Here is a 13,163-nt window from a genome sequence, read left to right as displayed (position 1 = left end):
TCAGTACGTACGTGTTGCAACGTAAAAACATTAGTGTGTTAGCATAATATATAATAATAAATACATTTATTTGGCAAAGAATCAATATGCATGAAGTGCAGATGATGACAAGACCACGTAGTTCGAAATAATAATTGCAAATTGCCGAGGATAACACAAAAAAGCATGTACGCTTATTTCCATTATGGTACTCAATTATAGAATATAGATATAATTTTTATTACACTAAAAGATGAAATATCTCTTCCAATTATAAAATGAGATATATAATCGTTTGTTCATTTTAATTTGTCCGTTCTATTAGTTTCCATCAAGGAAAGTTTTATATTGTTTTCTTCGGTTTATTAATCATAACTTCAAGTTCTATATCTATCAAACATAAATATCTTACTTTAAGTAGTTATGTTTCAGGACTTAATAAGCTGGAAACATACAAGGTCAGTTTTCAAACGTTGCTGGTATATCATCATTTTCTGAGCTACGTTGCTTCGCAACCAATTCCCCATGCAGACACACCTATTCCAGAGCTTACAGATGGAAGAGTCGACTTGCTCAGTCAAGAGTTCTGCTTCCCCTTCGTCTCCACCGAGGATTGTTTCTCATGGAGAACCCTGTGAGCAGGGAAACGTGCCAAATGCACACATTGTCGGAGTTGACGTTTATGAATCGTGCTGATAACGCGCCTTGCCTGGGCTTGGTTCGATATAGTCATCCTTTTAAGTAATCCATGATCTTCTGAAGGTACTTGAAACGAGTTCCTAATGGCCTTGCTACGCATAGACTGGGCTGTATTATCCAGAAAGCCCCCAAACGCTTTCGTCCAGGAGACTAATAGTAGTAGTCTCATTTCCCTATGACTTCAGGGGTACAACTAGGATAAGCTTGGTGACCTTATTGTTGCCAATGGATGTTTCGCAATGACATTGATTGGCAATATTTAGCCCCAAACTGACAGGATTTGTTATTTACATGATATTTCGGATGTATAATGTGGTTTAGAAGTAATCCATCTGCAATTTTGAAATTTCACAAATCCATTAAATCTAGTAATCTTCAGGTCCCAGTGGTGTTGGATTAGTGGAAGTATAAATATGATAAGATCCATCCACCCCGTTCGTGGAAATTCCCTGGTAACTGCAAAAATTTAAGACAAAACAGACTCCACTACATGTTCCCAGTTCTACAAAAATAACAGCTTCGTAATAAGATAAATGTTGATGAATTTCATAATCATTTAATTTGTTCGTTTATTAATTTATTTTCTATTTTTTATTAGGTTGTACTTGTGTGGTGTAATGTTCAATGGGAAGGATTTGGGTTTCTGGGGTGGTTGTGCATCTTGCTTGTATCATCAACGTTTTATTTTGTGTAATACGTAAAGTGTCTAGGTTTGTTTTCTTGGTCGTAAAGGAACCATAATGTGGAAACGTAATCAGCTGTAAATCTAAAAAAGTCGACTGTGGTTAGAGCTTCCTTGTGCTGTCAAAAGCCCGTGTTTGCGATTGACCGTTCATTTTCTTGTTATTTTTCACTATCAGGTCTTTGGTGTATGGGCTGAAATTTATTTGTTTATTTATTTATTTTCTATTTTTATTAGGTTGTACTTGTGTGGTGTAATGTTCAAAGGGAAGGATTTGGGTTTCTGGGGTGGTTGTGCATCTTGCTTGTATCATCAACGTTTTATTTTGTGTAATACGTAAAGTGTCTAGGTTTGTTTTCTTGGTCGTAAAAGAACCATAATGTGGAAACGTAATCAGCTGTAAATTTAAAAAAGTTGACTGTGGTTAGAGCTTCCTTGTGCTGTCCAAAGCCCGTGTTTGCGATTGACCGTTCATTTTCTTGTTATTTTTCACTATCAGGTCTTTGGTGTATGGGCTGAAGGTCATGTACCAGAAATGACGTCCAGAACCTTTAGGTTCTTTTCCGATGAAAGGGATGATAATGATGACGAAGACGACGACGACGACGACGATGATGATTATGATGATGATATTGATGATGACGATGTTGATGATGGTGATGATGGTGGTGGTGGTGGTGATAGTGCTGGTGGTGGTGGTGGTGGTGGTGATAGTGCTGGTGGTGGTGATGATTATGATGGCGGCGTGGAGGTGAAGGAAGACGAGTATTGGTCTAAGTTCATCATCAAGTACTTTCGTTAAAGGACTTCTTCAGAAACTTCTGTGCAAAAGAAATCGGTAATAAACATAAGACAGAGAGAGAGAGAGAGAGAGGAAAGACTCTCATGATCCGTTATGGACCAGAAGGTCTCTTGTCGTTTCTCTCCTCCACCATATCCCAGTGTGCAACAACTCCTGACAGAGATGGAGTTCGGGCTAAGCAGTTGCTTCTGCCGGGTCGGGTGGCGACAAGAGGAATCAAGATGGACTCCGCCGTATTGCGTACTTCCCTCGGAATCGCCGGCATCACCGCGACCATGCTGGGGGCGTGCTCGGGTACTTCGTCAGGAGTTCGAAGCGGCGAAGGAATCCTGAAGGCGTGTGAGCGCGTGGGCGTCAAAGGTGTCTTCATCCTACCCGTGGTCTTAGGAGGCGCTTTAATGGTCTACGGCCTTCTTCTGGTGATTCTCCTCATTGGCCACCTGGACCAGGACCTTCCTGTGAAGGTCTACGTAAGGGACCTTGGTGGTGGATGTGTGTTGGGTGTAGCCTGCTACTTCGCGGGATCGGCCATCGGTGCCCTTGGAGCCAACGGCGCAGGTCCTGTAGTTCGGCGACAGGAGGACCGGACGGCCTTTAATCTTTGGCTCTTTGCTGTTGTCATGGCAGAGTCTATAGCCATGATTGGTTTTGTACTCGCCTTTCTTATCTGTAGTACGTGAAGTGAATTCCCAGTGTGGAAAGTATCGAGCAGGATGAACGACTGAAGACGACATGACGTCATTCTTAATTTGGATACTTTCCTTTCGAGACAAACATTATTGAATTTTGTAAATAATAATTTCTTTATCTACAACGGCAATGTATGGAACATAAATGTAACAAACACGGCATGACGTAGTTTTTTAAGACTCCCGAGATGATGATTAAACCCAACGCTGTTGACTAAGTTCCTCTTGACATTATGATTTGCTCATCAGCAGACTATGACGGCGACGTTGAGAACAAAAGGAATTTTACTTACAGGCTTCGCTTCATGTGGTGGCGGTGTCATCGGAAACGTGCTGCTCTCGCATTCCCTTAGTGGGTTGATAATGGGAGAAAGTGCAACTGCGCAGTCACCCTCCACCTCTGCATGTATCATCAGCAACACCTGATACGTTTTCTTCGTGACACGCTGACCTCAGCTTTCTTCGGCAGCTCGCCAGTGCCGCCTTTTAAATCATAATAATAACAATAATAATAGTAATAGTAATAACAAATAATAATGATAATAATAATAATAATAATGATGATAATAATAGTAATAACAAATAATAATAATAATAATAATAATAATAGTAATGATAATAATAACAATAATAATAATAATAATTAATAATAATAATAATAATAATAATAATAGTAGTAGTAGTAGTAGTAACAAATAATAATGATACTACTACTGCTACTACTACTACTACTACTACTACTAATAATAATAATAATAATAATAATAATAATGATAATAATAATAATAATAATAATAATAATATTGGGTGCTGCATGATTGAAGTCCGGGCGGGTGACAGCCTCGCAAAGGTTAAGAAATAGATAGACAAATAAATAAATTAAATGATAAATAAATAAATGGAAATAGTAGTAGAACGGGGCGAAGTCGGGATGGTGGGTTTTGGGGCTTAGGGGTTGGGTGACTTCACGGGTTCCCGAATGTCGACTCGTTCCGTAGCGGGTTTCACTTTTCGCTCTCTCGATCCATAACGAGGTCGCGTACAGGAAGAAAAAAGGATATACACATATATACCAAAAGGTCCTTTACCCCTTTACAAAGGTGTATGTGTGTGTGTACGTGCGTGTGTATTGACTTAACTGCATTTACCTGCTTGTAGTATATGCTAAGGAGCAATGCTCACTAGGTCCCATCTCTTACTCTCCAATTCGTCACACCCTAGCCTCAAATTCATTTACAGTTCCAACTTAATCTCTATCCTGAATTTCCAGTTATCATATTTAGATTTTAATTTATGTATTGTTCGAGCTTGGGCGTGTGTGTGCGTATGTATGTATGTAGGTAGGTATGTAGGTAGGTAGGTAGGTAGGTAGGTAGGTAGGTAGGCAGACAGATAGGTAGGTAGGTAAACGAACAATCACAGGGCCCTTACAGAGCAAGGGCCCCATAACAAGGTGTGTTTTATTTTGAAGGTGTTCACATTAATGAGACACACACACACACACACACACACACACACACACACACACACACACACACACACACACACACTCACGCACACACACACAGAGACACTTGCAGACACACAAAAACATTCACACACACATGCACACAAATATACCTTCACACACATACACACTTACATACACATACACGCGCACGCACACACACACACACACACACACACACACACACAAAGGATTACAAAGGATTACAAAGGCGGAGCATGCCGACAGGAGACCTTTTGATCCATATCTAGGTCGGATGCGAAAAAAAAAATCATATTAATAATAAAATAATAAATAAAAACTATGATAATGTAAATAACAAATAAAATACATAAATAAATGCATAGGTATAGTTAAATAATAAACAAACAGGTAAATAGTAAATAATAATTAATTGACATACAACTAATAATAAATAAAAATCAGACAGACAAATGATAACAAAACAAAAACAAATAATATAAGATGAATTATAATCATTACAGCATCTTACTTAGGTATTTATCTAAATGATTCTTAAAGCTTCGAACTGAACTACATTGCACTACCTGTGCAGGAAGTTTATTCCATTCATTAACTACATGGTTGGCAAAGTTGTTTCTACCTACTTCCAAATTGAATCTATTTCCGGAGAGTTTAAGACCATTGTTTCTTGTCTGATTCTCATTCAATGTAAAAATTTGGTCACTTTTGATGTTGTCAATTCCCTTTAGAATTTTAAAGACCTGTATCAAGTCACCTCTGAGTCTATGTTTTTTTAGGGAAAACAGATTCATATGTTTTAGTCGATTTTTGTATGATTTATTTTTGATATTTGGAATCAGTTTTGTGGCTCGCTGTTTTACTTTTTCCAATCTGACAATGTCTCTAATGAGATTCGGTGACCATATGGAAACAGCATATTCCTAATGTGGACGAACTAACAATTGCTTGTTAATGAGTGATGGACTTTTGAAATCAAAAGATCGCGCAATCAGTCCTAGAATCTTATTTGCTTTCTCAGAGGCTGAAATACACTGCTTGGGTGATTTGAGGTCGTTACTGATAATTACGCCGAGATCTTTTTCACTATCCACTTTTGTTAACGAATTTCCAAATAACTTGTAATCGTACTTACTGTTATTTTTACCTATGTGCATTACCTTGCATTTACTTGTGTTAAATTTCATTAGCCACTTTTCAGACCATTGCTGTAATCTATCTAAATCTTCTTGAATATCTAATTGGTTTGAGTGATCATTTGCCACTCCGCACAGTTTTGTATCATCAGCAAATTTGGAAACAGTAGATTTTAGTCCATGGTCTATATCATTTACATATACTATGAATAGAAGTGGCCCAAGAACGGAACCCTGAGGAACTCCACTTGCAACACTTTTCCATCCAGAAGTTTTTCCATTTAAAACAACTCTCTGTTTTCGACCTTTCAACCAATTACTAGTCCAACCTAATAGGCTACCACTTATTCCATGCAAAGCTAATTTAGTCATTAGTCTTTCGTGTGGGACGGTATCAAAAGCTTTTGCAAAGTCTAGATAAATTAAATCTATATTGTTTCTTTTGTCATAATTCGAGATAACTGTGTTGTAGAATTCGAGTAAGTTAGTCACGCAAGAACGTTTCCGTCTGAAACCATGCTGGCTATCATTTATCAAACGGTTACTTTCTAAATGATGTTCGATAGCATCTCTGATGATAGTTTCCATTATTTTTCCTACGATTGAAGTCAAACTTATAGGCCTATAGTTATTTGGCTTCTTTTTGTCACCTTTTTTGAATATGGGAGTAACGTTAGCTAGCTTCCATTCTCTTGGGACATCTCCGGATATGATGGATTTCTTGAAAATAATTTCTAATGGAACAATCTCATTTTTCATTTCCTTTAAGATTCTTGGATGCCAACCGTCAGGCCCTGGTGTTTTATTAACTTTGAGTTTGTCTATACACCTTTTAATTTTTTCTTTTGTTATATTTACCGTACCGAGTAAGTTTACCCTAGACTTTTCACAGGTTTCAGTTTGGAATTCACCTTGAGGTGTTTCGTTTACGAATACCGAGCTAAAATAATTGTTTAAGATATTACACATTCCTTCATTTGAATATTCAAGTTGACCGTCAGCAGATAATAGTGGACCAATGTGATTCCTAACAACCTTTTTATCTCTAATGTAACTATAGAATTCTTTTGGATTCTCTTTGGATTTCTCAGCGATGTTCATTTCGTATTGTCGTTTTCTTTTTCTTATTGTCTTTTTTAAATCTCTCTGTATTGATACATAACTTTCATAGTCATTAGATGCACCCGAGCACTTATATTTCTTATAAGCCTGTCTCTTTTTAGCAATACTTTTTTCAGTTTCTTTGTCGAGCCAATTTGGGCGAGCCTGATTTGGGGGACGTCTGTCCTTAAAAGGAATGTAAGTTTGAATCATCTTAGTGAGCGTATTTTGAAATATTTCCCACATCTGATCTACAGGTCTTTCGTTTAATTTTGCCTCCCAATCTGTAAGCTGAAGCTCCTGACGTAGTTCTATGAACTGAGCTTTACTGAAATCGGGTATTTTAGAAACAAGTATCTATTCTAAAATTGTTTAGGAGTTTGAATCTAACTAGGTTGTGATCGCTATTTGCAACAGATTCACCGACTTCTACATCAGTTACCATGCTTTCGCGGCTAGTGATCAAAAGATCGAGTAAGTTTCCATATCTTGTGGGCTCTTTTACACACACACACTCACACACACACTTATATATATATATATATATATATATATATATATATATAATATTTTTTGTCTGTTGAATAATACAGCATACTCGGCATTAGTAATATTCATTCTAATGCTTTCAATACTTCTCGCTATCTTTCTTTCTGCAGGGGGAAGGGAGAACACTACATTACCAAATGAATCCATGGTAAATTTGTAAATAAAAACAAATACATAACTTACAACGTTTCGCCTATACTTTAGGCATCTTCTGGTAATTTATTTTCAGAATTTACAAACTGTGATTATATATGACACTACATGAAATGGGAGAGGTGCTCTTAGTTTCTCCTTGGCGCGCCGTGGGGTGCCCCATATAGCTCCAAGGTTCCACACATATTTTGTTGTATATTTATTTCTGGCTGAATATGTCTCATCAATAATGCTTCCATATATTTTAGTTTTGTTTTATTGTCTTTCGCCAGTATCATTGTGTTTTCATTTAGGTCATATATATATATATATATACTATATATATATATATATATATATATATATATATATAATATACATATATATATATATATATATATATATATATATTATATATATATATATATATATATATGCAGAAAAAACCACTGGGAAATAAGAAGCTTAGTCCGAACGTTTTCGTCTATTTAAGACATTATCAAGGAATACACAGTTACAGAGACAAAGGTGGATATATACATAAAGTAAAAGACAAGCTAGGAACATGGGAAGTACACACAAGATGCATAACAATCAGGTAGAGCCGATGTTTACATATACGGACGTTTGGTCCATGATATGTAAACATCGGCTCTACCTGATTGTGATGCATCTTGTGTGTACTTCCCATGTTCCTAGCTTGTCTTTTACTTTATGTATATATATCCACCTTTGTCTCTGTAACTGTGTATTCCTTGATAATGTCTTAAATAGACGAAAACGTTCGGACTAAGCTTCTTATTTCCCAGTGGTTTTTTCTGCATAATATTTTTTTTAAGTGTGCCTTGTGAATTACTGCAATACATATATATATATATATATATATATATGTATGTATGTATATATATATATATATATATATATATATACCTACATATCTATAATACAGATAAACTAATGAAAACAGTATCAATAATTGTATACGAGTATATTATGACTAATATTGAACATATCTAGGTTGCGTATACTGATGTAAATGGATACACGTTGTTCACTTTTTCGATCACTACTTTCGGGGCCAAGAGATTTTTTTTTTTTTTTTATGATGACAGTCTGTTATTAGCTGGTGGGATTCCCGCCTGAGACCACACCAGTGGCCCAAGCTACGACATGAAGAGCCTTTAAAAAAGGTGCAGCAAATATATTGCTGTGACCGAGGCTCCAGCTGGTGGAATTTTTCCCGAATTCCTGCAGCGACATTAATTTTGTCCTGCATGGAGTTTCCAGCTTTAGCTAACGGGATCGAATCCCTTGGCTCCTTGAGAGTCTTTGGTGGATCAAATATTTGCAGTCGCCAGAAGACTTGAAGGTAGTAGCCGAGGCTCCAGCTGGGCGGGGATTTTTCTCGCACGCCTACAAGAAAAAGGTTCTCCAGCTCCAGCCAACAGGACTGAAACCTGTGGCCGATACTACCACCTCCATGTTATGTGGTGCAGCAAAGTTGTCGCCACTAGAAGAATCCAATCCAGGAGGTTGCTAAATAGAACCTCGCTGTCAGAGGTAATGCACCAGAGTCCCTCACAGGCATCTCTGGGTCTTTGGAAAAATGTCGCCTGGATCTTTTGCGTAGTCATCAGTGTGGAATAAGACGCCTGTGAGGGACCCTGCTGCATGACCTCCGACAGCGAGGCCTATTTAGCAATCTCCTGTATCCATTTACATCAGTATACGCAACCTAGATATGTTCAGTATTACGTGTCATAATATACTTGTATACAATATGCTTAAAAGTGATTGTGTTGAATTTAATTATTTTAAATTCCAGGACAGTTTCTTCCACCAGAAATTTGGCATGGCCATGGGCTCTCCATTAAGTGCAGTCCTGGCTAATTTATTCATGGAATTTCTAGAAACAGGACCCTTTGCCAACATCGTTCCCGAGCATGTGACCTGGCTGCGATATGTGGACGATATCTTACTCATCACACCCAGGCGTTTCAATCTTCAGCGCTTGCAGACGGCCTTAAACGAAGTGGAGCCCACCATTCAGTTTTCCCTAGAGGAAGAAATCCACGATTCTCTTCCTTTCCTGGACACACACATCTTTAAGTACGGTAACCAATTTGAATTCAAAGTGTATAGAAAGCCTACCAACAAAAATGATTTAATTCATTTCTACTCCCACCATGATATAAGGACCAAGAGAGGAGTAGTAATAGGTTTTTTCCTTAGGGCATTTAGGATATGTAGTGCAAAATACTTAGAAGAAGAGTGCAGGTTTATTAAAGAGACCTTTTTAACACTAAAATTTCCAGAGTTTCTTTTAGATAATTGCAAACAGCAGGCCGCTAAGATTCGGGAAAGCCGTAGGCAGCAGGACAGCACAACTAGACGTCTCGTGTTGCCAACCGGCGACATTGCCACCAACCTGACACGTCTTTTAAGAACCACCAACTTGGAAATAGTGTGTCAGACAAGCAGAACAATAAAAGACATCACGAAGACGGAAACACACAACAATCAGACACCGAGCACCAAAGCCGGTGTTTATCGTATTCCGTGTTCAGGATGTGATAAAGTTTACATCGGAGAAACGTCACGTGACCTGAATACACGAATACGTGAACACCGTTACGACGTCAGGCATGATGTCACCACCAATGCATGTGTGACACATAGAAACAAGGAAAACCATCTTATGGACTGGAAGAATGCAGAGCTGCTGATGCGGGAACCAGACAAAATCCGCAGGAAGTGTTTAGAAGCAGCAATCATTCAAGGAACGAACACTATTGAACAAAACAGGGGCATGTTTAACATATCTCCTCACATTATTCCCCTAATACCCATGGCCAGCAAAATATTAAATACTTAAACCACCCTTTGTGGACATTTCGCTCACGGACGTTTGGGCCGGCATTCTCATCCTTTCCCAGTGTCCATCCCCCCACCCTCCTCCTCCTCCTCCTCCTCCTCCTCCTTCCCCCCCCCCTTTTTCTCTCCCCGTTCCCTCCTTTCCCCTTATTTAATCTCAAGCATTTGTATCTCAACTTGTACTTGAAAAAGCTGTAATAAGCGAAACGTCGTACAAATAAAGGCTCCGTCCTCATATGGTGTTTATCTTGTATACAATAACTGACCGTCTTCATTAGTTTATTGGTATTATATATACATGTAAATATATGCATACAATACATACATACATACTGTACATACATATATATGTTTATATATATATATATATATGTGTGTGTGTGTGTGTGTGTGTGTGTGTGTGTGTGTGTGTGTGTGTGTGTGTGTGTGCCTGTGTGTGTGCGCGTGCGTGTGTGTGTGCGTGTATGTGTGTGTGTTTGAATATTTGTGTGTGCCTGCGTTTATTTGCATTTGTTTGTGTAATTCACCATCACGATGGTCTTGGATCACGTGTTCAACTCGTGATTGATAGCCATTACCCTCCCGGAAGAGGGCTCAGAGCTCGTATATGACCGATCTATGGGTACTGCTGTGACTTTACACCCATACATACCCCCAACTCTCCGCCCACGAGAGTTGGAGTAACGACTCGAAGCGCAGCGATACTGAAATTATTTCAGCCCTGGGCGGGATTCGAAACCGGACCGCCGTAGTGACAGACAGGGACTCTACCAACGGCACCACCGAGTCATGTGTGTGTGTGTTTACCTAGTTGTATTATACGGGAAGGGAGCTATGCTCGTGGTGACCCGTCTTTGTATCTCTCAGCATCAAGTTTTTTCTTAAAAACTTCTATAGTGTTTGCACACACTGTTTCGTTGTCTAATTTATTCCTTATATCTATCAATGTGTGGGAAGATGTTCCTTTTTAAATTTATTTTGTAACTATCTTTTTTTAGTTTCTTTTCGTGTCCTCTCGTTTTACCGTTGTCCCATATCAACAAGTCATCCCTATCTAAAACTTCCATTCCTTTCATTATTCTGTAGTTTGTCAGCAGGTCACCTATTTCTCTTCTCTGATCTAAAGTTGGTAGTTCTAATTTGGACAGTCTTTGTTCATATGTTAGTTCGGAAAGAGTTGGTGCTAGTTTGGTTGTTCCTCTTTTTGGTACTGGGTGTCCAGAGTGCTACTGCGTACTCGAGTTTTAGTCTTATTAGTGTGTGTGTGTGTGTGTGTGTGTGTGTGTGTGTGTGTGTGTATTTACCTAGTTGTATTTTACGGGACGAGAGCTATGCTAGTAGTGACCCGTTTTCGTATCTCTCCACATCCAGTTTATTCCTAAAATCGTGTATAGTTTTGGCACTCACTGTTTCTCCGTTCAGTTTGTTCCAGACATCAATCACTCTATGTGGGAAGCTATTCTTTTTCAGGTCTATTCTGTAGCTGTCTTTCTTTAGTTTCTTTTCGTGTCCTCTTGTTTCTCTTCTGTCCCACTTTAATAAGTCGTCTTTGTCGAGAATTTCCATCCCTTTCATAATTCTGAAAATGGTAAACAAATCACCTCTTTCTCTTCTCTGTTCCAGTGATGACAGATGTAATTTTTCCAATCTTTGTTCGTATGTCAGGTTTGTCAATGTAGGCGCCATCTTTGTCGCTGCTCTTTGTATTCTTTCTAACTTTCTTATGTTTTTCTTTGTGCTAGGTGCCCATAGTGTTGCAGATTATTCTAGTTTAGGTCTTATCAGTGTAACAACTATTTCTTTAACCATCTCCTCATCTATGTAGTCGAAGGCCACTTTCCTTGACCTCAATATATCAGTTATGTCTCTCAAAATAATTCATTGACATGTTTATCAGGTGTCAAGTCACTTAAGATGATTGCTCCCAGATCCCTTTCTGAATCGACTCTTTTGACTTCTTTGTTTCCAATTTTATACTGTCTCGATACTCTATTTTTACTTTTCCCAAATTCCGTTATGCTACATTTTTTAATGTTGAAATTCATCTCACTTTTCCGACTCCATTCCCATATTTTGTCTAGGTCTTCTTGTAGCGATATGCAATCTTCTTCTGTTCTTACTCTCTTTAGTAATTTGGCATCGTTCATATAACAGTTTACTCCCTCATCCATATCATTTATATATATGGCAAACATTAAAGGAGCCAGTACAGAGCCTTGTGGGACGCCACTTTTCACATCTTCCCAGTTCGAATGTGTGTGTGTGTGTGTGTGTATTTACCTAGTTGTATTTTACGGGAAGGGGAGCTATGCTCGTGGTGTCCCGTCTTCATATCTCATTTTATCTAAACTGTTTTTAAATTCATGTATTGTTTTTGCACACACCACTTTCTCATCTAACTTGTTCCAAATGTCTATTACTCTGTGAGGAAAGCTGTTCTTTTTCAGATCTCTTCTACAGCTGTCTTTCTTGATTTTCTTTCCGCGTCCTCTTGTATTTCTATCATCCCATTTTATCAGATCCTCTCTATCAATAGTTTCTATGCCTTTCATGATTCTGTAAATAGTTATCAGATCTCCTCTCTCTCTTCTTTGCTCTAATGTCAGTTGCTCAAGTTTTGCTAGTCTCTCTTCATATGATAGTTTTGAGAGAGTTGGTGCCAATATTGTAATTGCTCTTTGTATTCTTTCAAGTTTTGTTATACATTTTTTTGTACTTGGTGACCACATCGTTGCTGCATATTCCAATCTTGATCTTATTAAAGTGATTAGTATTTTCTTCACCATTTCTTCATCCAGGTATGTAAATGTTACTTTGATTGTTCTTATTAAATTATAAGTTTCTCCAAAAATCTTGTTAATATGTTTCTCAGGTGACATATTATTCATAATAATGACTCCCTGGTCCTTCTCATTTTCTAATTTTTTTTAATTCCTTCTCCCAATTTGTATGACCCTATTATTCTTAATTTTTTTTTTCCAAATTTCATTATACTACACTTCTTAGTATTGAACTCCATCTCCATTTCTAT

This window comes from Oratosquilla oratoria, chromosome 3 (assembly GCF_046742065.1).
Source record: "Oratosquilla oratoria isolate Oo_2021 chromosome 3, ASM4674206v1, whole genome shotgun sequence".
Classification (NCBI taxonomy): Eukaryota; Metazoa; Arthropoda; class Malacostraca; order Stomatopoda; family Squillidae; genus Oratosquilla; species Oratosquilla oratoria.
Note: the sequence above shows the minus strand (reverse complement) of the source record.